This window comes from Balaenoptera physalus, assembly GCF_965194825.1.
Source record: "Balaenoptera physalus genome assembly, chromosome: 21".
NCBI lineage: Eukaryota > Metazoa > Chordata > Mammalia > Artiodactyla > Balaenopteridae > Balaenoptera > Balaenoptera physalus.
In genome coordinates, this window is record NC_138902.1 from 33,652,569 (window position 1) to 33,677,461 (window position 24,893).

A 24,893-nucleotide genomic window follows, 5' to 3' on the forward strand; every position below is an offset into this window, starting at 1 on the left:
AAAAGCGTGCCCGGAAGATGCTTGGTGGGGACTGTGTCTGGTGGGGACCATGTCTGGTGGGGACCGAGACTGGTGGGGACCGTGTCTGGTGGGGACCGAGACTGGTGGGGACCGTGTCTGGTGGGGACCGTGTCTGGTGGGGACTCTGTCTGGTGGGGAGAAGTCTGCTGGAGGCTCTGGGTCGGGACGGCACGGGGCTGAGCACAGCTGAGCCAGACGAGGTGCCGGCCTGTTCAGTCACTCGTCTTCTGGGATGGATTCCCGAAGGCTAATGGAAATGTGAACTAAATTTCACTTAGATATTTTAGTACCTCAATATATGCAGTTTCCCCACTGCCATCTAGGCTTAAATGCTGCATCAATGATGGTTTCTTACTTGAAAGGAAAATTACAACTAAAACTCTCTCCCAGACGCCAAGAGGTAGAGAAAGGTGCGCTTCCAACAGCAGCAAGCAGCCCCGTAGATGGTCCGATTTGGAGGTGAGACCACGGGTAGCACAAGGGTCTCACACCCACTGGGCGCTCCCTGTCAACACTGTGTCAGATAGTCTGCAAGTGGTTTAATTCAATCTGTGCCCACAAGGGGGTAGTTTAAAATCATGAGCAGGGATTTCCCTTGTGGTCCAGTGGGTGGGACTCCACACTCCCAGTGAGGGGGGGGGGGCTGGGTTCAATCCCTGGTTGGGGAACTAGATCCCCCATGCATGCAACTAAGACCTGGCGCAGCCTAAATAAGTAGGCAAATAAGTAAGTAAATAATAAATAAATAAGATCATGAGCAAATTCCTGGAGGAATCAGGTTCAAATTTTTATTTTTTCGTGCTTCCACCCACCGTGTCTTTTTACTCACTTCCTTGGACATTTCCTGCTGTTCCAAGTCCTCGCTGCCTTCTCCCTGTTCTGCTGTGGTGGCAGGTGGCACCTTGCGCTCCCGTGGCGTCACTGATCTTGGGCGGGAGGGCGTCCGTCCACGTGCCCAGACGTGTCTCCGGAAGGACTGGGTGACGTGGCCAGGAGTGGTGGTCTCCTCCCGGCGCTGCAGACCCGCAGGAATCTTGCTGGGGGAGCGTCTCCACTTGCTCCCCGCTTGCTCCTGTGCAGCTCAGATCCTACCCTATGTCCTCTGTCCCCATGCCACCTCCCCAACCCCTGGCAACCACCAGTCTGTTCTCTGTATCAGTGAGTCTGTTTCTGTTTTGTTTTGTTTGTTTGTAAATGTGCAGCTGTAAAATAAATAAGTCACAGGAATATGATGAACACACAGGGGATATGGTCATTAATATTGTAGCAACTTTGTACGGTGGCAGATGGTGACTGGTCTTATTGTGGTGATCGTTTCATAAGGTGTAAAAATATCAAATCACTGTGTTCTGCACCTGAAACGAATATAACATCGTATGTTAATGATAACTCCATAAAAAAAGATTTTAAAAAATTAAACTCATCCGTGGTCCCACAAGGAAGAAGCAAACCTGCTGCTCGAAAACCCACTGGACACCCCGGCGGTCTCCCTGCTGTCCACTCTCCAACATCTCTCGTTGTGGTTGCCCTGGAAACCCAGCCAGCAAACCACCAGGACGAACTACCTATGCGTCAAGAGGGTTGGCTGCCTGGTCTTCTTGTAGCTCGTGGGAACCTTGCTCTCTTCCCCGTGATGCTACCCTCAGCTCTTCTGCTAGAAGCTGGAAATCAGTCCAAGTGGACAGCAAGCCTTGCTTCCATTTGCAAACAGTCACTATTTCAAGAAATCTCAGTTTTACTTCACAGTGGTTCCTGGATACGATAAGAAAATGATAAGGGTCGCCTCTTAAGTTTTCAGCTGCTAATTTCCGAGTCCCCTGGGGTTCTGTGTTGCATGTGGTCAGCAGCGTATGCAGTACACGTTGAGGAGGTGGTGTGGCTGCAGTGAGGCTTGTCGGAAGCACCTGTGACTCCTTCTCGTCACTGAGACCTGAGTGCACTTTGACCGCAGTCTCCTCGATCTCCCATGTCAGCACTTAATCGTAGGGCTTTTACGTGGCGTGTATTTTCTCTCCCTAAATATTCTTATCTACTTGGTGCCCTTTGGTATTCAGACCAAGAAGTAGGTACCAAATCACCCTCAAATGCATAATGGAATTTTATAAACATGTGTATTTAAAAGCAATATAGCTTTTAGTTTCAGGGTCTCTGTGAAACCTAGAAATATCAGTATTTGCAAACTGAAGCCCTGAAGTCTCTTGGCAAAGTGTAATTTTTCATTCTTTTCTCCGAAGCTTCGACGAACGCTCAGCCTGAGATTCTTTTATTACCCACCTAACTCAGTTTCCTTAGCTGTTCATTTCACATGAAGGACAAGAAATGTGATTTTTGCTTCTTAATTTAAACTTTGGCAGCACAAAGGAATGTCTAGAAATTCCTCAGAAATCTCTCTTTTTCAGCCCTATCCCTTTCTCCCCATCTCTCCTCCCCACCCCCTCATTACTGTGTTTCACATAAATATTTCTTTATCAAAAATAGACATAGTTTCTTAAAAGGCCTTCTAAGAATAAAAAAAGAAAAAATTGAAAAAAAACATTAAGAAGCTTTGAAATATGAGAGTAGTATTTTTATATTTTCTCCTGTATTCTCTCCTCTACCACAAGAATAGAATTATGTGTGTGTGCATATACACACATACACACACGTGAGTGCACACACACGCATGTAAGTCCGTTGGACGAGGTCTACAGTATATACACCGTGTAACCCAACCTCTGCAGAGCCTTTCTTTCAGCCATTCACGTGGACTCAGTGCCCATGCCCACCCACCACTCCTTTTATTGTGGCTTTTCCAACTTGACTTCTTTATTTTGATCTCTTGGTTGGTTAATTTTATTATCAAGTGGTTCTTTTCGACATGGGCCATGGGTATTTATTTTCTGATTTTTCTTCCTGGATGAGAATGCCTGTCTTTTGCTCTTAGTCTCAAGGGAAAACTTGGCTGAGATTAAATTCTTGGGTCATGCACTTCCTTTCCTTTAGTGCTCACTCCTGATATACTGTCCCATTGTCTTCTAGCACAGAATATTACAGTAATCCTCGTACCACGATTTTCCACTTACTATTTTGGGGGCTGGACTTTATTATGAATTGAACTCCTCACCCAGGAAGGCACACGAGCGCCACGTTGCCCACACTGTTCACGTTTGGAGAGACCACCGTAGCCTTCTTTCCACTTGAGGGATGACTTAGCTGGGTATGATATCCTTGGGTCACGTTTACCTGTAAACTTCTGGAGGTGTATCACACCAGGTTAATTTCATCCTCGACTTTATGCCTGTGTGTTTGAAAAAAGATTTATACTTAATTCTTACTTACATAATCAAGATATTTCTTGGTATCTGTTATTTTGTTCAAATTTGTTAGAATATTGTGTCATTTATTTATTTATTTTTAAAATTTTATTTATTTATTTTTGGCTGTGTTGGGTCTTCGTTTCCGTGCTAGGGCTTTCTCTAGTTGCGGCGAGCGGGGGCCACTCTTCATCACGGTGCGCGGGCCTCTCACTACCGTGGCCTCTCTTGTTGCGGAGCGCAGGCTCCAGACGCGCAGGCTCAGTAATTGCGGCTCACGGGCCTAGTTGCTCCGCGGCATGTGGGATCTTACCAGACCAGGGCTCGAACCCGTGTCCCCTGCATTAGCAGGCAGATTCTCAACCACTGCGCCACCAGGGAAGCCCTGTGTCATTATTTTTAATTGTGGTTTTTAATGCTTTCTTCATGTCATAGATAATTCCTCCGATTGTTATCTTTGAAGTTATTTTATTTCCTGTTTGTTTCTACTTCCTTTGATGATGTTAGGTGGGTTTTCTTCCTTAGCCATGCCAGTTATCCTTATCCTGGACTGTCTTTTTCCGTCCTATCTATTATCTTTTTTCTGACTTTTCTGATCTCATTCCCTCTCCTTTGATTTCAGTGTGATTATCTCAAATCTTCTATGTCAAGAATTTTCTTTTAATATGTATCTGCTCTGATAGTTGCTAGTCCTGTCTGACTTCTTGGTTTTGTGATGCTGCTATTTTCATTCTTAACTTAGGTTTTTACCTCTGCAATTTGGAGGGAGGGAGGAATTGCTTTTACTGTTATCTCCTCTCATTTTATTATGATCAAAAGAGGGATATACTGGATATAGCTTTTCTCTACTTCTCAACCCAGAAGCCTGATAACTTGACATTATTTTAACCAGAAGCTTGCTGAGTGATTTTTGAACAAAGACACTATTTCATGTCATTTTTTTCTAATGTTTATTATTTTTAGGCCAGCCCTTGACAGCAAAGTATTTAAATAATGTTTACAAAAATTTTTCAAGTTTTTCATCTATAAAAATACATTTATGACATGATACTATTATCGACCAAAGTGCTTCTGTTTATAAAGCACTCTGATACTTAAAATTTTGAGTAAGTGTATTGAAATATCCAAGGTGAGTTATAGAGACAAAAAAAGAAAACAGGCCGTTTTTACAGGTAAAACAGAAATAATATTTTAGAATTAATTGAAGCATGGCTATTTTGTCTTAGAAGCTGTAGAAGTCACCAGGGCTCCTGAGTTTGGCAGCAAAAGCAATTTGTTTTTTCTGTATTTCTCCAGAGTATTTACAAATTTAAACGTCCCCACAAAATTTCTGTCACTGTTTCAAGACCAGGAAGCGAGGACAAAGTCTTGTGATTCAGGACTTCACAGACGCAGATTTGAAGGGCAGGAAGATCACTGCAGATGCTCCTGGTCTCAGCGATGGCCTTGCTTTGGGAAGTGATGGGTGTAAAGATTTGTTTGAACTTAAAATATGGTAAGAAGAATGAGGAAAATCGACCCCACTCTGAAAGGCGTTCATTTTCCTGTGCAGGAGGTGCTGCACTTGTCATTTGTTCCAGGGACGGTGCCGAGTCCTTTGCAGGGTTTCTCAGCCTCCACCCATGTGTTGAAGGGGGCTGCTGTTATTACCACATTTTACAGATGCAGAGTCTGAGTTCAGGGCATCAGATACGGCTGCAGAGTTAACGAAGGGTGAGTCCGGGGTTCCTTCCTCGGCAGTCGGGCCCCAGAGCTCTTTTGTGTGTCACTGCATTTGAGAAGAGACTGTGTTACACAAGCGCAATTTTTCCTGCTGGTTTTCAAAGAACATTTTCAGTAGTTCCTCAGGGTCCTGTGACCTCATGCTATAATTAAGGGGAAAGAGGTCCTATTGAAATGGCCACAGTTAACCTGTTTAACTGAACCCACGCTGAGGAAATTATCTACATGAAATGGATGACTTTTCTGTGAAGAGAGTCAAACTTTGAAAGAAGACCAGGTTTGAGTGGGGCAAATATCAGGAAAAATTGTTCAACAATTACTTATGGAATCATGACCGTCCGTGTGGCCTGGAGGCAGGTGCCTGGAACGCGGACAAGGTCGGTAACAGGTGAGTGTGTCTGATTTCCCTTCCTGGACACACAGGTGTGGAGGGCGGTCCCCACAGGCTGGCTGTAAAGTGGGGCCTGAAGCCTGAGTCCGGTTCCTAGAGGCAATGTCCCCCAGATTCCTTATTATTTCTAAAGGGACAAGAAAGGACAAACCAGGGTGAGAATGAGAAGTCCTGAATGATAACAGGGAGGGCAGTTGATAGGAAGAGATGGCCCCGGAGGGGTTCGTGACAGGTGATGAGGGTGAAGCCTGCCGTGGTGGGGACAGGGTCACACACACGCCTTCTGGCCACAGACCTGGGACCAGTGGGCCAGGCCACACCTGTCACGTCGGTGTGTTCTGTGCTCCTCCAGCTCCATCACCTTTTACGGGGACCTGGATTCCAGCTCGCTGTCTGAGGGGGGATGGACAGAGCTCGGCAACATGGCTGAGCCAAGCAGCCCAGAGCCAGTCCCGCCGCGGCTTCACCCCACGTCGCCAGGGGCCTTGTGAGGACCCCTGGGGATGTCCCAAGGCCAAGGCGGTCGGGGGAAGCACAGCTATGGGGGACACTTTCCAAAGGCTGGGTCTCAGGCATCTGTCACCCTCGCGTGATGATGGCCGTGGGGCGGCCGTTGTGTGTGTGTGTGGCCGTGGGCCCAAGGTGTGTCCCAGTCTTAACCCCGCTGTGGCCTCACCTTTTGGTGAACACTTGTGGCTGCTGGTTTTGGTAAAAGCGTCTGCAAAAATGTTATCTGTCACATCACTGATCAGCCCAAGGCTCAGTAAATCCTGTTACAGACGTCATAGCCCAGGCTGCTAGAATGAGGACTCTAAAATATCTCTAGTGGATGGAGTGTTTCTTCGGCCAACTAATTTTCTAGCAAATCCACCTCTTTTGGCTTCTATGACTGTGTAAGAAACCACTTCAGAATTCAGCGGCTGGAAGCAGTAGCCGTCGATTTGTCATTTCCAGTGACTGAGGGTGCCTGGCTCAGCTGCGTGGTTCTTCTCTGTGTGTGACCGGGGCTGCGGTCACCTGCCGCTTTGACGGGTGGGGGGGACCCAGACGTCCACCCACAGGGCTGCAGTGACACTGGCCGTCAGCCAGCACGTTATCGAGGGCTGTCGACTGGGTCACCTGCGTCTCCTCCACGTCACCCACCACCCACGAGGCTTGGCTTTGCCACGTGGTGGCTGGGCTCTAAGTGGGACCCAGTGGGTTAATAGTTACGTGACATTCTAACAAAAGATGATCCACAGGCCATTTCTCAGCTGTGTTTTTGTCGTCGTGTTTTGGTGAAATTATAATTTTATTTTCGTGTGCTCACCCCTCCCTGCCCCCCCCCCGGTTATAAACTTTACCAATACCGGAAATATATTTACTTCAAGTCTTTTATACCCATTTTTTATTTTTTGTGGTGCCTGGCACAGAGGAAGTGTCTAATACACATGAGAACAGAATTGACATTTAGGTTGTTTGCAGTTTTTTGGCTTTTACAATGTTAAGACAAAAACATAATTTTAAAATTTCCTCTACTAATTAAAATTTCCCTAGACTTGTTCCTAGAAATGAAAACACTGGCTCAAAGTATATGCATGTTTTAGACTCTTGCTATGTATCTCCAAGTTAACACTTTTCCCCAGGGCCTGTAGGAATTTATATCACCACTGGCAAACACGAGAGAGCTCTTCATAGCAGCTTAGCCAGCACTTGGCGATTTAAGTTGTGTCTTTTGTCTTCATAAATTTGATAAGCTAAAGTGACATTTCATTATTGCTCTAATTTGCATTTGGGGATTATTGTTACGCACCATATAAAGTAGGTGAGCTCTAGCTTGTTAAGTACACGTGCAGTTTTGGCATTGGTGTGGTGGAGTGTTACGTTCACATAGGGTAACTTAGCTTAGAACTGGAAGAGACTGAGGCAGTGTCCCAGAATCCAGATGTGTGCTGAGGCGCTTTGGGTCTTAGATGATCTGACGGCTCGTACAGAGTCGTCAGGTTGTACCCACGCCATCCCGCCGAACCTCTGGGCCCACCACCGACTAGAACTAATCTCACTTTCTTAGGAAGTTACGAGCATTTTCCAGCAAGCGCAGAAGCTTTCTTTGATGCCAGGCTGCCACTACACCAGCAACTTGAGGCCCGTCCTGCAGCACTCTCTGCCCTGCTTTGTAAGAACTGCTAGGCACAGTCTTGTCCCTGGTCGTCACACTGTTGAGACACTGCCATCACGTTTTATATCCTCCAGCTGCGTCAAAACATGGGCATCACAGAGTGGCTGAAACTCGCAGGCACCGTGCAGGCAGGAGGGTCTGGGGCACTGCCAGGGCGTGGGTCCTGATCGTGGTGGGGCTTACACAGCTCTTCCCGCGGGAAGCTGTGCAGAGCCAGCCATTCGCCACGGGCAAGATCGGTTCCCTGGTCTGGGCCTGCCCTGGCTGGACAGGCGGGGGCGCAGGGGCAGCCTCGGGGGGGGGGCACATACCGGGCACTCTGTACCCCCCGTGCCTCTCACGGGTCTGTAACCGTTTCACGATCCAACCCGGAGACAGCCTCACCGGCACGCCTGCAGGGAGTTCAGAGCACACTGGTTGAAAGCGGCTGGTGCCCTAACAAGTCGGCGTCCTTTCTGCTGCTTCCCTAAGGGGCATTTGCGTGCACTCAGGAGGGTGGCACGGTTGTCGCCCTGCCCGGGGTGGAGTGACCTGCTTCCCTGTGCTTCCCGCTCAGAGGGTCACAGCTGCAGAGAAGGTCCGGAGACCCAGCGCCCCTTCTGTAGGGCAGCCCTTCAGGCGTCTGATGCCCGGACCCTCTCCCGTCTGGCCAGAGTGTCCTCACGTGGTCGGGACTGCAGACCCCACGGCTGTGACAGTCTCTGCGCTCACACTCTTACCACGTGTCCCTCTTGGAATTTGGTGTCCCAGGTAAGATTTTCTGGGAGCGTTCAGATGTCTGACAGCTGGCATGATTAGGACTTAGGTTTTAATGGAGAGCAGTGGAGATTGCAGAGAAGTTGGGCCAAAACTGATCACGTGATGCTGCGTTTCTGAAAGGCTTGTGCCTTTATGCCGTCTGTTTCCCGTGGACGTCACGCGTCTCAGGACCTGCTCTGTCGTCGGCACTCACGTTCCCGCTTCACTACCTCCTCTGCTACTGGGATTCCCCGGGGGCATCGGCAGGAGGGCCCGGTGCCACGTCTTGCCTGACCGGATACCTGTCGCTTTACGGTCACCGAGGCAGGGATGGGAGGGTGAAGAGAAAGGACGGCCTTTCCTGCTGCCTTTTCGTATTGATGGGTTGTGACCACCTTAGTCACAGACTGAGTCCCGAGACCTGATTTCCTCTTAGAAGGAAAACGTTTCCTTCATTCGCTGCTGGGCCTAAGGACCCAGAGCCGTGCGGTCAGGTGGCCCCAGGTGCGGGGGATCCCCGTAAAGGTGCAGGCGCCGGTCGTGCTCTCCACGGGTGTTTCGGGGTTTGCGGCAGCAAGCTCCCTGAGAGCTGGCCAGCAACACCTCCGCCGTGTGGGAACCAGCAGCAAGGCAACTGATTCGGTCCTGGGGCAAAGTGTCTTTTGTCTCAACCAGAACTGTGATTCTAGGGAAAGCGGTTTGGCTTAAATTTGAGCCCAATAACACGAGAATTTATGTTTCTCCGATACTATAGCAAAGGCATTTTAAAAGACAAAATGTGCCATAATGGGGGAGGGTAATACCTATTCTTTGGTACTTGGTTTTTGAAGAAGTGTTATCTCTCTGGTGGAAAAAAGCCCTCCTTTTGAGAGCTGATGTGTTCTTTTACTGTTACGGATTAGAGAGGCTGTGAATCTGTGCTTTCAGGTTATTAGTTGAAAGTCACAGGACTCTCCGGGCTCGAGTATGTTTTTATGTATTTCCCATTTTTCATCCAGATTAATTAGTGAAGCAGAGTACTGATCTGTCTTGCCTCTGGGCATATTTATTTTTGAAATTAGGAAGCATTTAAGAAATTCAGGGTCAAGATTTTGATAAAGAGGTAAATGTCAGCAGTGATCACTTAGAACAAAAATATCACTTAAAAAGGTCATTTAAAAATTTGATTGCAGTTAGTTTCTATGAAGACATTAAACTATTTCAGTTTTCTTTGACACTCACTGATTTTGCAACTAGCATCTATTAATGTGAGAACTGACACCAGTTGCATCGTATGATTTTAACAGAATTATGGTCATATTCTAGTAAGATGTGATTTAGCTTTTTAAAGGAATTAAGTGTGTTCTTGAAATGGGAACAAAGTGAGTGTTTGCATATAAAACCGTATTTTCTTATTGATTCCCTGTAATTTCAGACGGCTGTTCCCACATAGGCAACAATTGAGCACACGAAAGACATGATTTTAAGCCCTACGAGGCTGAAGAGACCGAGCCCTCCAGCGGCAAAGGCTGTCCTGTGCAGCCAGGCGCTGCCTCGATGGGTCAGTGGGCAGCCGTCCACGCTCAGAGGCGGGCTGCTGATGCTTCACGGTCAGCCGCCCTTCTCGGCCTCCCCCGCCCCGCGGTCAGGGTCAGGCAGTGCCCGGCCAGCCTTCGAGGACTGCCGGGGGTGGGCACGGGCTCCCCTGGCCCCCTCCTCCCGTGCAAGGGCGCTGGTGCTGACGTGGGGGGCCGCCAGCCCCCGGGCACCGGTTCTCAACCCGGACGGGGGCCGAGAGGAGCAGGATGTGGCAGAGACCAGGGCCCGTGGGTGCCCGAGGGCAGGTGCCCGGAGCTCCTGGCCTGTCCCGACGTTTCCTCACTGTCCTCGCCCAGCCAGCCCCCCAGAGACCCTCGGGGTTGGGTGGGGGGTGGAAGCCTGTGTCATGTGCCTTCCTTTACGTTTATGGGAGTTTTATGTGCACGGTTGGGGGACCCCTGATGGAATGCCCAGCGCCAGGGGACCCTCTTCTTTGTTTTGGTCCAACGGCTTCCTTTATAAAACGTCCTGTCGCTCAAGCCTCCCCGTTCTTTTTTGGGGGGGTCTCCTCATAAGTCTCGGTCCCCGGATTCACTGACGTTGCAGTTCTGTTTTTCTTGCTGCCTCTCACCCCTCCCCTTCCTGCAATAAAATAGACTCACTTCCTGTCAATTAAGCGCCACTCAGAACGTATGTCAAGAGATGCCAGTTCCCATTTTATTAGAAAATTTCGTAGACTTTGGGGAGGTGACTGTGTAATCAACCCCAGTGGCTCTTCTTTTAATGACGGTTGGTTTGACCTGAGGAACAAACTAGATTTTTTGAAGGAGGCTCTATTTGATTGTCATTCAGGGTTAACACCTGGAACAGACCTTACTGATGCTCTGACATTTTCTGCGAGGGTAGATGATGAAGTGGAACTTTTAAAATTCAAGTGAGGATGTTAGCTTTACACACTGGATTTTTTCCAGCTGAAATGGAAGTGGAGGAGGTGGATGGGGTGGGATGGTCCTACCCCATGTCGGCAGGAAGCAGAGCCCGTGACCCAGACTTAGCCCAAATGTGCCCTTTTGCTCTGCTGGGCACTTGCCTTTTAAAGAACCAGAGATTCACCTTCCATTCCACCTGCAACCTGGGCCTCGAGTCACTTGTCTGGAAGAGTCTAGTCTTTGCTTCTGTGACCAGGGCACTCTGCAGAGGAAAGCAGAGATTATAATTTTGGAGATTATCATCTAAACCGGAGCAGCAGTCAATAACAAAGAGCCATTTATCTTTTCAAAGTAGCTTTATGGGAGATCATACTTGATGTCAGGTTTTCACCAGTAAGCCAGGGAGGTGCTTGCATTTTTGCATCTGAAGAATAAGAGCGTGATTTGCTTTTGATAGAGTTTCCAGGTGCTGCTTTAAATTAAAGAGAGTGTTATCCCTTCATTGCTGTTGCTGTCAATGAGCTAAAGACTTATTCATATTCGACCAACTATTATGTTAAAGACACGCCTTCATCGGTTGGTCACCAGCTGTCTGAGTATGTGTACAGACACGCACAGCATTTGAAGGGTCAGCCGTGGGGCTGTTCTCTGGACTCTGCAGCTCCGGCTCTGCCGAGGGTGATGCAGATGGAGCCTTAGTGGGACTTAAAGAAGGACCGGTGAGAGGATGCGACTTCGCCAGGAGGCATGGCCTCAGGGTGACCGAGGGGCCTCGGAAGAATTTCTCCCCAATTTCCGGTCATGAAGCTTGTTTTCTTCCTTCAGAAAGTAGTTCCAGAGGGTCTTGGGGACGTTTTGCTTTTAAGAACCCCCAGTTAGACCTCAGGAACACCTCAGAAATCTAAACAGAAAGCTCGGTGTGTCCTTGCCCTCGGGGGCTGTCGGGCAGGACCCTCGATGAGCCTGGGGTGGGAGAGCTGGGGGACGGGTGCAGGGGGCGTGGCCTGGGGTCTGTGTCCTTGGCCGGGGATCTTCTGGTTCTCTGGGTGTGGATCCGCCTGTGACTCTTCCCGGACGTGTGTGGGTGGACATGTGAGCACGTTCTGATCGTGAGGTCAGCTCCTGTGGGGCTTGTGTCCACAAGTGCGGCTTCAGGAGAAGAGGTGACCTCGGGCTGCTCTGCAGGCTCCGCCCACACAGGCCAGCTCTCCGGACGCCGTCCGAGTCCGAGGAGGGGTCACCGCTCTGTCCCTCAGGGTGGCCGGGTCCAGTCCAGCGCCCTGTCGGCTGTGTGGTCCCCCCGGGGGAGTTTCCCCTCCCACCAGCTTGCCCCCCTCCCCGCTTTCTTCTTAGGGTGCCCCCCCACCTCTGGAAATGAGAAAGAAAATGCAGAAAACACTCTTGGAAACCTGTTTTAAAATCTGCTACCATCTTTGTGATAGAAAGTGTCCGAAACAAATGCATCCTGGCCGGTGCTCACGGCGGCTGTTTCTAGGCCTCCGTGGTCCTCTCCGCACAGAGCTTGTGTCTGCGGTGAGGACTTGCCGTGAAGAGCGTTCGTTAAACGCCAGCTGTGTCCTGGCCCCCAAGCAGAATATCATAGCGCCTTTTAGCCTCTTATAAATTGATGAGAAGAAACAGATGAACAGAATAAAGAACAGGGGAGAGAGAGTAGAGACTCAGTGTGCTGGTTTGCGTAGTCGAGACCACCACGGTTCTGCAGGGTTCAAGGCGGGGAGAGCTCAGTGTGTAATCACTAGGGGTGGTGCTGGCCTGAGTCTTGAAGGGAGTTTGGAATTAATACCTGAGGGAGGAGCAGGGCTTTCGGAGAAGGCGGAAGCACCAGGAGGGGTCTGAGCAGGTAGGGGTGCGAGGTCCCCTGCAGCCCCAGCACCCCTCACGGAGCGGCTCCGAGGTGGGCAGTGCCAGCCCGTCCTTGCCTAGAAAACGGGCAGGTGGGGCTGTCACCTTGCTGGCTGTGTTTCCTGGGGCCTGCAGATGCCAGGGCTAGTGCAGGGCATCCCCGGAGGCCCTGGGAGCAGGCGGTAGGGACCGGGCCGACTCTGCAAGGTGGACCCCTTCTCCTGGGTCCTCTCCACACCGGCAGGTTCACCCGTGTCCAGACCTCAGTCAGCTTTGGCTGAGGACCGGCGAACCATAGCCTGCATCCGACTGCCCGTTTTTGTAAAGCAAGTGTTATTGGAACACAGCCACTCCCACTGTTCTGTGTTGCTGTGGCTGATTTCCCACTACCGAGACAGGCGGGGCAGAGAATGTTACCCTCAGCGGCTAAAATACGTCCCCTCCGGCCCTTGTAGGGGACGTTCACGACCCCTGCCCTGACTGCTCCTCCGTCCTTATCATGCTTTGCTCTGGTCAGGTGAATGCTCCGGTTCAGACTTTCCCGCAGTGACGGCTTTCTTCTTTTGCTGACCTAGGTTGACGGTCAGTGTGTCGGTATCCGAGCTGCAGAGGAAGAAGCATGAGGCGTTGATTTGATCACAGGGTAGTTTCCTGCGATTCTGTTTTGCATTAAGTCAGGAAGTCCTCCTGCAAACAAACCACATTTACTATCTTCTCAGTTAGCTCGCCAGCTCTTGGCCGCTCTGTGAGTTGCCTTTGCTGTCGGATCCAGCCAGGCCCCTGCGGAGGTCGACCAGCCGTCCCGGAGAGCAGGGGCTCCCCCCACGCCCCACCCTGCACATATCGGACTGTAAGCTCACATTCCTCTCGGCAGAAATTAAAGTGAATTCATCCCAAACTGAAGACTCCTTAACTTAGTAACTTGTGATATTTAAACGAGCTTCATAATTTTCACGTTCATTGGCTACTTTATTCTAGATCTTATTCTTTCTCAGAAATATTTTGTTAATTCAAAGGAAACCCATTTCAACTGTTGCTTCAACTCAAACGTCATTGCTGTTTGGGACTTTGACTTCTCGTCTGTTAAAGAATTGTTTGGTGCCTTATTTTGTGCGACTTACTTTCCAAACCCTTGAATCTGACACGTGCAATGAGGAGCAGATGCGGCTGAAGCAGGTGTTACTGAAGACGGTCCTGGGCTCAGCAGCTGAGGCGGACACGCTTCCGGGGAGCTGGCCCCGCCCACTCTCACCTCGTCGGCCAGCGGACAAGGTCAGTCCCATTCACACGTCTTTGGAGACCATCTAAGTGCATGTCACGCGCCATCATGATTGCCTTAGTTGCTTGCTACCATATAAGCGTTATTCTTTCGTGGCGAATTTGAACAGCTTTTTCATACCTGGGAAATGTGCCATATCACATGTTGCCTTTTCACGCGTGCACACAGGTGGCTCGTACACAGCTCTCACACGTCTTGCTGTTTGGAGCTCAGACATCTCTCTCCATCATGGTTTCCCATCTTGAGATAATTGCACCAAGCTGAGAAGTGCCTGGACCAGAGCAGCTCCACTGCGATAATTCCACAAAGTAAGATTTCACCAAGAATCTTATGTAAAAGAGAATTCTGTCTCTCTGTGTCTTGAGTATAACATTCTCCCCTCTGTGGATGGGGACCGAGAAGAATTTGCTGCCTCATCTAGTGGTGGAAACGATTTCTGGGTTGGAAGGTGAGTTATTGATACCAGAATTTAGTAATTTTGTGGGACAGTGGCTTCTGCTACTTCGGATTCTACACCTGTTTTACGGACTTTGCTTTGGTGTGATTGTATTTACAGAGATGAGTGGAACTGATGTTTCTGTCATATTCTTTCACCGTGAGGTGCTCTGCCCTGCTGCTCCCTCCCAGTGGGGACAGATGCAGGGCTGGCGGCTCTGCCTTTGGCCCAGGGTGAGATACACCATGACGCCTTGGACGTAGGGCGCAGCCGCTGATTCTCATGGGAGGCAAGACAGAAGGAAAGCAAGGGTACCACCCACCCCTCCAGAGTAGCCGGGGCTGTGAAGGCAGCGGGGAGAGACAAAGGCCCCGTCCCCTGCAGTGCAAGAGAATTATTTCGTGAGCTATGGTTTGATATTTTAATTGTCATCCAATAAGAGATACACCAGGAAGCAGACACATATATTAATATCTGATGGCTACAAAACACTTTCTAGAAAGCAAATGCATAATTTTGAAGTAAGATAAATCATAAGATTCCTGGAGTGTTTGTATAGAGAGTGGAGCCGCTTCTGTTGATTGTCTCACAAGTTGTTTACTTATTTGTTTTTGAAATACAAGGAGGTCATCCTGTTTCTGAAGGATTTTTGAGTTCCAGGGGAACCAACTTGGCCGTGAGGTGGTGAGGTCCCTCGGGGGTGGCCCGTGCTTATTGTCAACCTCACAGGACGCGTGTGCCCGTCGCTGCTGTCCTCAGACCGTCCTGAAGCCCTTGCTGGCTTGAAGACAGATTTCTCTCCTTCCACAAGTGTTTGTTGATTTCTTACTCTAAGTAAAACCCTCTGCTACTTGCCCTAATTAGTAAGAGCTTACACGTTACAGCCTAACAGTTTTCAGAAACCTCACATACACGTTCTCTCGCTCGATTTTACACTGAATCTAAGAAGGGGATGCGGCCTTAGAGATCATGACCATGTCATTTATTAGCTAAATCAGGGCATGTTTGAGAGTGAAAGGGATGCTGGGAACCATGTGATCAGAGACTGTACTGATCACACGGACATATGGTCACTGATCTTAGGGATCATTGGGTTTAAAGGGCCCAAAACCCGCTCAGCCTGTCTTTAGGAAGATGAGAAGCTGGTTGTCTGGATGTTGGGCAAGTCCTTCCAGAACCCGAGGCCTGAGGACCACACTGCCTTCCAGCTCTGGATTCGCATGTGTGTCTACACTCCAGAAATGAACAGAATCTCTCTGCAGATTTGAAGTTTCTAAACGGGGGTGTCTGTTTGGCTCAGCATGGGCTGTGGTCCATCCTGCTTCACCCCGTATCACCAGGCTTCTCCCCAAGGCCTGAGAGCAGGCAGAGTGGTTAGTCACTCTCCCACTGGGACAAGGTGTCATTACACACATTTCCTAGATGAAGAAGCTGGAAGGAAGAGATGGCCGGTGACTTGCCCAAACTTACCTTGTGAGTAGGTGTCAGAGCTCGGGTGGAAAACCAAAGCGCTGGCTTGTCCTAGAAGTTTGCTCCTGTGATGGTCATGTGTTTACAAGGCAATCAATACTAATTTCAGTATTAATGCACTCCAGAAATAAACAGTTCCAATGAAGGCAACATCTTAAATATTAAGATGTGGTTACCCTCGACATTAGCAGGCTCCTAATGGGGTTTTCTAATTTTCCAGCATGTCAAGATCAGAAGCTGCCAGCCATGAAATATAATATGTTTTGGGAAATGTTCACGGAAGCACAGTTGAGATGACCTATTTCATTTCTTGGTGATGGAAATGCTCTGTGAGACACACAGACATGATTGGGGTGGCCTGTGGCATTCCTCTTGTTTGGCTTTCAGCAGAGACACCCTGTTATTTGCAGGGGTGGATCAGCCTTGCTGAGCTCAGCTAACATCTGTGGACCAGTTATTGGAGTGATTTCCTGTAATTATAGACCAACAAATATGGGCAGGCAGAAACCTGTGTAGGCCGTCAGAGGCCTGGAAAAACCATCCATCGATGTGATAAAAAGAGTTAAGGAGTCAAAATAATTTGCTAAATTGATAACCCGGCGAAAGCCTGGGAAGGGCTTAGGGTCAAACGATTCTACTGAGTTTATTTCCCTGCAGAAAAGGTCGGGGAGCCAGTGTGTTCTCGCGCAGGATTCTCTGGTCCGTCCGTCCGTCCGTCTGTAAGTGCCTGGCCAGCGCGGGGTCGGTCAGGGCCACGCATGCCTGTTGGTGTGAGGAGGAGGGTGGGCGCTTTCCTTCTTCTCTCCGTGACAAGGTCTCTGTGCTTGCCATCTTGTCACCACTGCCTCTGGGGAGCGTCCCCTTGCTCGATGTCACTGCCGGTTTTAGAGGAGGGCCCTGAGACCATTGTAGGCTGTCCACGTGGAGGAGCTGTGGACACACGGGGGGTGAGTGGTGCAGAGTGCTTGTGGGAATGAGTGGGCTGCCGCTGACTGAGAGGTGCAGAGCAGAGTCTGGGCAACATACAGATGCTGCTTCCGGGGGGTGAGAGGCACTCAGGAGGTGCCGCCCGTCCCCCCGGGACGGCGACCTTGAGAAGCAGCGACCAACGTAAACACCCTTGATCAGGATTTAGAGGCTGTCGTGTGAACGTGCTCGCACCAATTGCATGCAGGGCGTTGACCGTGCACACATGTCTATGTAGACAGAACACTGCAGCTGCACAGAAGGCCCGCTGTGCAACACACGGTCACGCTGACACTGAGGTTGAGGCCATGAACTTCCCTTCCCAGGAATCAGCAAGACACTGGTTTTCAAATGTGCAAAGGACACACTTTTGCTAATAAAAATATTCTGTTTTGTCTAGATCCCCAGGGACAAAGGGGTGGAGAATCTCCGATCAGGTGTTATCAGGGTGTCTGCGATTACATCTGGGCATTAATTTTCTCAAAGGACCAGATAAAGAATTCTTTTAAATTCTGGATGCTTCTTTAAAAAAAAAATTTGTCTGATTCACTTTTAGGAAGATCAGTATATTTTAAGATACAGGACAGAGTCTCATTTACTAAGGAGGATTGGTAAAAGATGTTACTTACCCACCTGCCCTGAACTCTGGTTGTAACCCCAGTGGGATCAGTTCGGGCTGGGAACACTTTTTCCTCTGCAGTAACTTATAGAAGTCTTAGACCCCCAAAAATGATGTATTGAAAACGACTGAACACAAACTCTAAAAGGAGAAGTATTTTCGTGTGTGTGGTTGCAAGTATGCCTGTGTGTTTTATTGTAACAAACAGTCAACAAGTAAATGGGCGGGTTCAAGGTCTTCTCTACTTAAGGACCTGGCCGGGACCATTCAAAGTGTGGCTAAGACATTGTTTGCAGCCCTGGTTCCACATCAGCTCCTTTTCCCCTCGTATTAGCCCAGTTCTGCTGTCTCGATGTGGATACCCCGTAAGGTGTCCTCTCTCATGCTTTTGCAGTGAGATGTGGCGTGTCCATTTCAAAGTCTGTCTTTATTGCTGTTTTCAGATAGTCTGTAGTGTTTCCATCTGCAAGCGCTCAAATTTTAAATACAGTTTTTGGGAGGAGTTTGCTGTCCAAATGCTCTGCAAAGTCCCGGCTGCTCTTTATTATAAACGGGGGTGATGCTGCGTTTTTCATCTGCCCCCGCCAAGGTGCCACAGGGGAGGGCAGCGAGGGCACAGCCAGGCCCTTGGCGGGAGGGCTCCTTCCGGCTCGAGCTCCGAGTCGAGCGGGCCCCTCGTGGAGACACTGGAACTTCTCCGTGGGGATGGCGGCCTGGGGCCCTGCTCTCGCTGGCTCCACGCCCAGCCTGATGTGGAGACCCTGCCAAACAGAATCCCTGTCTCTTGCGGGCCTGGTGGGTTTGAGACAGAAGTAAAGTTACAAGAAGGTAACGTGTCCTTTTGCACCTGGATGGGGGTGTGACAGCGATGTGGGTTTGTTCCGTTTGCTTATAGAGTTCACAGAGTGTCGTTCAGGACGGGTAAGGGTCACCGTGCATTTTTCAGAAGCAGGACTTGCCTGTGTGAGAAGAAGAGCCTCACGAAGTCACGTTTCAGGGGTGAGGCTGGGGATCTCTGGAGTTTCCAGAGCAAAGACCGACCCTGGTGCCCGACCTGATGCTTTAGTCCTTGTCATAAGGGAGCAGCTGGGAACAGAATCCTGGAAGGACAGTCTGGGGTGACGGGACAGATTGTTTGAATTGCCTACGTGTGTGATGTAGGGCCTTACATTTTATAAGGTTTTGCTTCTTTCCAGATATGTAGTGGTTCCTCTCTCTCTCTCTCTCTCTGTCCGTGTATGCACACACACACACACACACACGTGTATGTACATGTACGTATACATACACAGGCAGAGGAGGAATCAATATATATGGATATGTACATGTGTGCATATCTATGCATATATGTGTATGTATGTCTGCCCATATATATGTGCGTGCATACATCGTACATACATGCACACACACAGTCACCTAAACTGGAAAAGGACCTGGGTGGCATATTGATGCGTGTGGGCTCCGTCTCCAGGGAAAACCCCATCTTGGTCAGAACATTTGCCCTAGTGTTGCTTGGCTTCTCCTAGAACGTTCTCAGATTACAGCCTCAGCCACTTTCAGAAGAGCGACCCTCCTTGGTGTCAGTTTCCCGGGGTCCCATTGCGATTCCCGGGCTCTGCGTGGCCTCGTGCGATTATAACAGCAGAGGACCCGTGTCTGAGGCTGTTTCGCACGCTCTCACCTCAGTCTCCTGTCTGTTCAGCACATCACACTCTAAACTTCCCGTGTGCCAGGCACTGGGATGGCAGAGACTCGTAACATATGGTCCTTTCAAAGCAGCTCATTTTCTGGTTAGAAAGGGATATCTAGAAAATAATCCTAATGTGATATAAATAAGTACAGTAGTAGAGACAGAGCTGGCACCGTAGTTAAAGAAAACGTTTTTGTTTTAAGCGATTGGTGAGTCAGGGAAGGCAGGAGTTCCAGCCCCCGGGGCCCGGGGTGATGGGAGGAGTTCCGGTCCCTGGGGCCCAGGGGTGACGGCAGGAGTTCTGGCCCCCAGGGCCCGGGGGTGACGGGAGGAGACCCTCTCCCACATGCAGGTCCTGCTTTGTGTGCCTCCACCTCTCCCACCGCCAAGGCTCAGAGCCACGCCTGGCGGCTGCCACGTGCCACTGCACTTTACATGATGAGGGAGAAGCAGCAGCACGGGGGGAAGGGCAGGACCAGGCAGGTGTGTGGGGCTGTCCTGAGGACGGGGGCCTGTGAACGCACAGTGTGGGCAGTGAGCCCTCAATTCCTGTCAGCCCCGGGGTCTTCCTAGCCGTGAGCATCGTGGGCCTGGCTGGAGCCTCCACGAGAAAAACAAACACAAAGAGAGAGAATGGGAAGTTCTGGGGAGCTCGTAGGCAGCCGTGGGCGCTGAAGGCATAGCAGACACTCCCTCTGGACCAGACGTCAGGTGACAAGGGCGAGCAGACCACCGCGTGCGTGCGCCTCGGGGGTGGGGGGAGGCCGCCTGTGCGCTTGGCCGCCACCTCGTACCGTCGGTGCCCGCGTAGTCCTGGACCTGCGGTAGACGGAGCTGGTCCCCAGGGCTCCAGAGACCGTGGATCACCGAGCCATCCTGCCGAGGAAGAGCCAGGGACCCCGAGTTGCTCTGTGGCAACATTGGCAGCCATCGTTTTCCTCGGTGCCGGCCCTTCTGCAGTTACAGGGAGAGCGTCTTGTTTCCCCCACCAGGTGTCGTTCACACCTCTCCTCTGACAGCCCACAGTGACTTCAGGTCGCTGTAAACGGTAAATCGTTGATGTTCGCTGAATGGTTGGTTCCAGGTTTGGTTTTGCAGACGGTGAAGCACGTTTCCTCGGGTGCATCTCGGGGTGTGTGATGCCCGGACCCCCTCACCCTGTGATCTGAAACACTGGCTGTGCCGCGGATTTTCTAACAATGTTTTTCTTTTCTTTGCAGGTCACTTACAGTAAGACAGTTTTCTTAATTTGTCACTACATTCATCTCCATATCTGGAAACTGAAAAAATTCACAACAATGGCAGAAGACCACAAGAAGTTCTGTTACTGTTTACATATTTATTTTGTCATCTTGAATCAAAAACATTGAAAAGTGAAATTAAACGTCTATAAAATATTTGGTCTGACTCAGATTTCTTCTCTTTTAACTTCAGCTTTGTTAAGGAATAATTGACATAAAATTGTGAGATATATGTGTATGTCACGGTGATTTGATAGAGGTACGCCCTGTAAAGGAATCCCCACTATTCTAGTTAATTAACATACCTATCATCTCACATATTTATCCTTTTTTGTTGGTGGTGAGAACATTTTTTTTTAAATTTATTTATTTTTTATTGTTTATTTATTTATTTTGGCTGCATTGGGTCTTCTGTTGCTGTGCACAGGTTTTCTCTAGTTTCTGTGAGCAGGACTACTCTTCATTGCAGCGCGTGGACTTCTCATTGTGATGGCTTCTCTAGTTGCAGAGCACAGGCTCTAGGCATGCAGGCTTCAGTAGTTGTGGCATGCGAGCTCAGTAGTTGTGGCGCACGGGCTTAGTTGCTCTGTGGCATTCGGGATCCTCCCGGACCAGGGCTCGAACCCATGTCCCCTGCATTGGCAGGTGGATTCTTAACCACTGCGCCACCAGGGAAGCCCTGTGAGAACATTTAAGTTATACTCTCTTAGCAAATGTCAGTGATACAATGCAGTGTTATCACATGTTCAGATCAGGTCCTCAGGTCTTACCCACTTAGCGCTGAGAGTCTGTACCCTTTTACCAGCTGTCTCCCCAGCCCCAGCCCCGGCCACCACTTTGCTACTCTCCATTTCTACGAATTTGACTTATTTTTTGTTTTTGTTTTGAATATAAGTGACACCATGCAGCATTTGTCTTTCTGTGTCTGACTTATTTCACTTAGCATAATACCCTCAAGGTCCATCCATGTTGTCACGGTGGCAAGATTTCTTTCTTTTTCATGGCTGAATAGTATTCCATTTGTGTGTGTGTGTGTGTGTGTGTGTGTGCGCGTGCGTGTGTGCGTGTGCGTGTGCGTGTGTGTGTGTGTATTATATACGATATGTAATATATATACTGTATCTTCTGTATCTGCTCATCCATCGATGGGCACTTAAGTTATTTCCATAATAACTCAAACTTCTTATTCAAGTGAAATGTTAAGTTATATATAAACTTTATTTATATATAACTTAACATTTAATGACAATCTAATCTTTCAGTTATCTTATTTAGCTGAAATATTTATTAAAATACCCACAAGCGTAGTGACAAGTTTTAAAATGGATACTGTGACTGTTCCCCAACAAATATATGCTCGTTTTCCTTTTGGAATTCTAAAGATTATCACTGAACGTTAGAAATGTCTGCTCTTTTAGGTGTGACTGGTGTATAAATTATTAAAATCACTCACATTTGTGCTTCAATGTTAACCAGCTCAGGATCCTATGGGAGACGGTGAACGTCTCTGTGTAGGTGCACTCTCTGTGGTAGGTGCATCTCTGAGGGCCGTGCCTTTGGTTTTCAGAATTTAGTTACGATTCTTCAGTGAACGGCTTCCCAGGAAAGGCAGTAGGAAATGGAGGCGTTTCCCATGTTCAGTTACTTCATGCCTTGTTCTAGAATAGGGTTATAACCCCAACATGCGGGGCGTGATGCGCTAGTTAACGCGGCAGATGTTCGCTGGGCATCCGTGAGGTCCGGGCTCGGGGCTGGCGTAGCTGTTCAGGCCCCGGACGTGGCGTGGACGGCAGGACGCATGTCGGAAGGAGGTTCTCGCGCCTGGGGTGCAGTCTGAGAGCTGTGAGAGAGGACACGGGCGCGAGGGTGGGGGTCAGCTCGCAGACTGTCGTGAACCGTGGTGGGAGTTTGGAGTCTCAAAGGCAGTGGGAAGCTCCCAGGGCTGTTCCGTGCTGGGCATCCTTGGCTGGGATTTGCATCTCCGGAAGCTCCCTAGGGCTGTGGCACAGAGGGTGGGTTAGAGGTGCAGACGGAGGACCGGACCCGGAGAGACCCTCCAAAGACTCTGCCAGGAACCTGGGGACGCAGTGGCCTTGGGGGCGGGCGGGGAGCAGAGCGGGGGGAGCCGCAGCCACGGGAAGGGGGTGTTGGCGGCGGAATCAGCAGTGCTGACAGTTACCTGGACGCGGATACAGAAGGGGGTGGTCCATGCTGACCCCTGGGTCCTGCTGAGCAGACGGGAGGACCGAGTGGCCCTCACATGTGGGCAGGACGCCAGGGGAGGGCAGGGGCGTGAGGGCTGACCTCCCAGCCCTGGTTCCGAGGCTGTGCATCTGGACCATCGCATCCGGGGGGCCTCGGCTGTCCTGGTGCGGGGTCTGGGCTGGAGCTGCTTTGGGAAGATCTGTCAGCATCAGGATGTGGACTGGAGCTGAGACATTCTTAGAAAGGACGTGGGTGAGGAAGGGGAGAGGAGCCCTGAGACGCGGGGTGAGCGGAGCGGACAGGTGAGGACGTGTAGCCGGGGCGCAGTGGGACGCTGGAAGAGCCAGCGGCGTCGAGGTCGTCGGGTGTGGGTGACCCTGCTGGGAGGGAGCGGGGGAGGCGTGTTCACTGCACGGTCCCCGCACACACGTCCAGTCCCTGAAGGTGAGGCTGCGTTAGAGCAGCAGGTGGGCCGGGGTGGGCGTGTTTGTGAGCCGAAAAGACAAGAACCGGTTTGAGTCCTTCTGGGCAGAGACCAGCAGAAAGAGAGAGCTGGACACTGAAGAAGCTGGTAACAGGAGGCTGGAGGCCGGTCAGCGCCCGGGAAAGGCTGAGGCCGGTCACGGCTGTAACCCAGGAGGTCCGCACGTTCACCGGCCTGATTACCAGGATTTCAGTTTTATTTCAACTTCAGAATTTGAAAAAATCCATTACGTTTTTAAAGAAAGGGATCCTTTGACCAGATGAGACAGTAGCTGATGTCGCAGCCCCTCCCCACCCCCCAGGTCGTCTGTGAAGCCGAAGCATCGCGTAGACTCACAGCCCGCGGGGACCCGGGAACCAGGCGCCCCGAGACTTCCCGCCCGCGGTCTGTTCACACGTCGACTTCCACACACAGCTGGCCCCTCCTAAAAATAAAAAGTGACGCGTTACGTTTCTTCCCCCAAACTCTTCGGTTCCCTTGTATTTTCTTCTTGAGGTGAAAGGAAACTACTTAAATATTTTTCAAATGTAATTTTGTTCAGAATTAATCTTACTGATCAAAACACACCGAGGCTCTGGCGACTTGAGCCCTGCTGCAGGACATGGCATTCTAAGATGAGGGCAGCTCAGACGCGTGTTCACTTGTTCCATTTAAGGATTTGGATAGTCTTGGCGTCTGTCATAGTATGGATTTTATCATTCCTTAAAATGTTGGAAAGAAGTGAGGTTTAAAGCATGTAACATAAAATACTCTCCAAAAAACATTTTTAGTTTTTAATCTTTAGTACTCGGTACCTTTAGTGAGTTAACGAATGCGCTGTTGCCCGCCTGTGGAGGATTTGAGGACGCATATTCCACATTTCCTTTGTGTTGGTTGCTTTGCGGTTTTCGTTTATATAAGCAGCTGTACTCTTGATGTCACCCAAGTGACAGGAGGCAAGACGCTATCTAGAGAGGTGACGTTCTTAAGGTTTTGTTCACTGATCTAAGCTAAAGCAGCCCAAACAGCCAGTATGGCATCTTCGGTCTCTCTTAGAGGGAAAAGAGTCAACACAGAGCAAGTTTCTGACCTCAGGCAATGGAGGGTCTGAAGAGAAATCCAAGAAAGGGCCCAGGGTGTGAGCCTGACCCTCCATCGGATCCACACGGCCTCCTGGAAATGGTAAGTTCTTTTTGTTGTTTAAAAAATAATAACGATTTTAAGAAAAGCTACTTTCCCTCAAGGCGGGGGGGTCTTCTGTCTCCTCTGTTTTCAGAGCCCCCCGCCCGCTGCTGTTTCCTCAGCAGATTCTGCTGTCACATCAGACAAGCCCCACTGCTGTGTCAGAATGCAGCCTGTGCCTCGCCGAGTATAGGACAGGTTCGGCTTCCTTTGCAGAAGTCCCGGGAACCAAGGCAGCAAGGGGGCATCGTGACTTCTCCGGGCACCAGGGAGGTGGAAGTGCCAGGAGGCGTCTTTTTCTACGAGCGAGGTGGCCCAGTCAGGCCCTCCCGTTTGGTCAGTCCCACCGACCGGTCGAGCACCCTTGGGTCCGGCACTCAGGCTTTTCTGAAGTGTCCTTCTGAGGTCATTTGCAACACACACAGAAATCTATGATCCCTTTCAGAAAGAGCATTAATGCAAAAGGATGGAAATGTCTGAATGAGTCCATTTTTATTAAGGATAATTTTACCAAAAAAAAAAAATCATTATGATGCTTAGAAGATTTCTCCACTACATTTAAAAACAATCCTTTTAAAGTAGTCCATTACCATTAGAAATGAATTCACTGATGGCCACCATTTCCAAATCTGGATCTTTAATGCTAAAGAAGCAAGTTTGCCCATCGACTTGGAATTTCTGCCCTCCGATGAGGCCCCAGGGACTTTCG

The 24,893-nt window shown here is 49.8% G+C and overlaps 1 protein-coding gene and 1 long non-coding RNA gene across 5 annotated transcripts in view; both read left to right on the forward strand.

The window, feature by feature from the left end:
• DLGAP2 (DLG associated protein 2) overlaps window positions 1-24,893 on the forward strand; it is a 736,824-nt gene that overhangs the window by 220,257 nt on the left and 491,674 nt on the right. The window lies entirely within an intron of this gene.
• LOC309651367 lies at window positions 13,912-21,348 on the forward strand. Its single transcript, XR_014258072.1, has 2 exons — window positions 13,912-14,220; window positions 20,314-21,348. It is a non-coding gene; the product is annotated as an uncharacterized lncRNA (long non-coding RNA).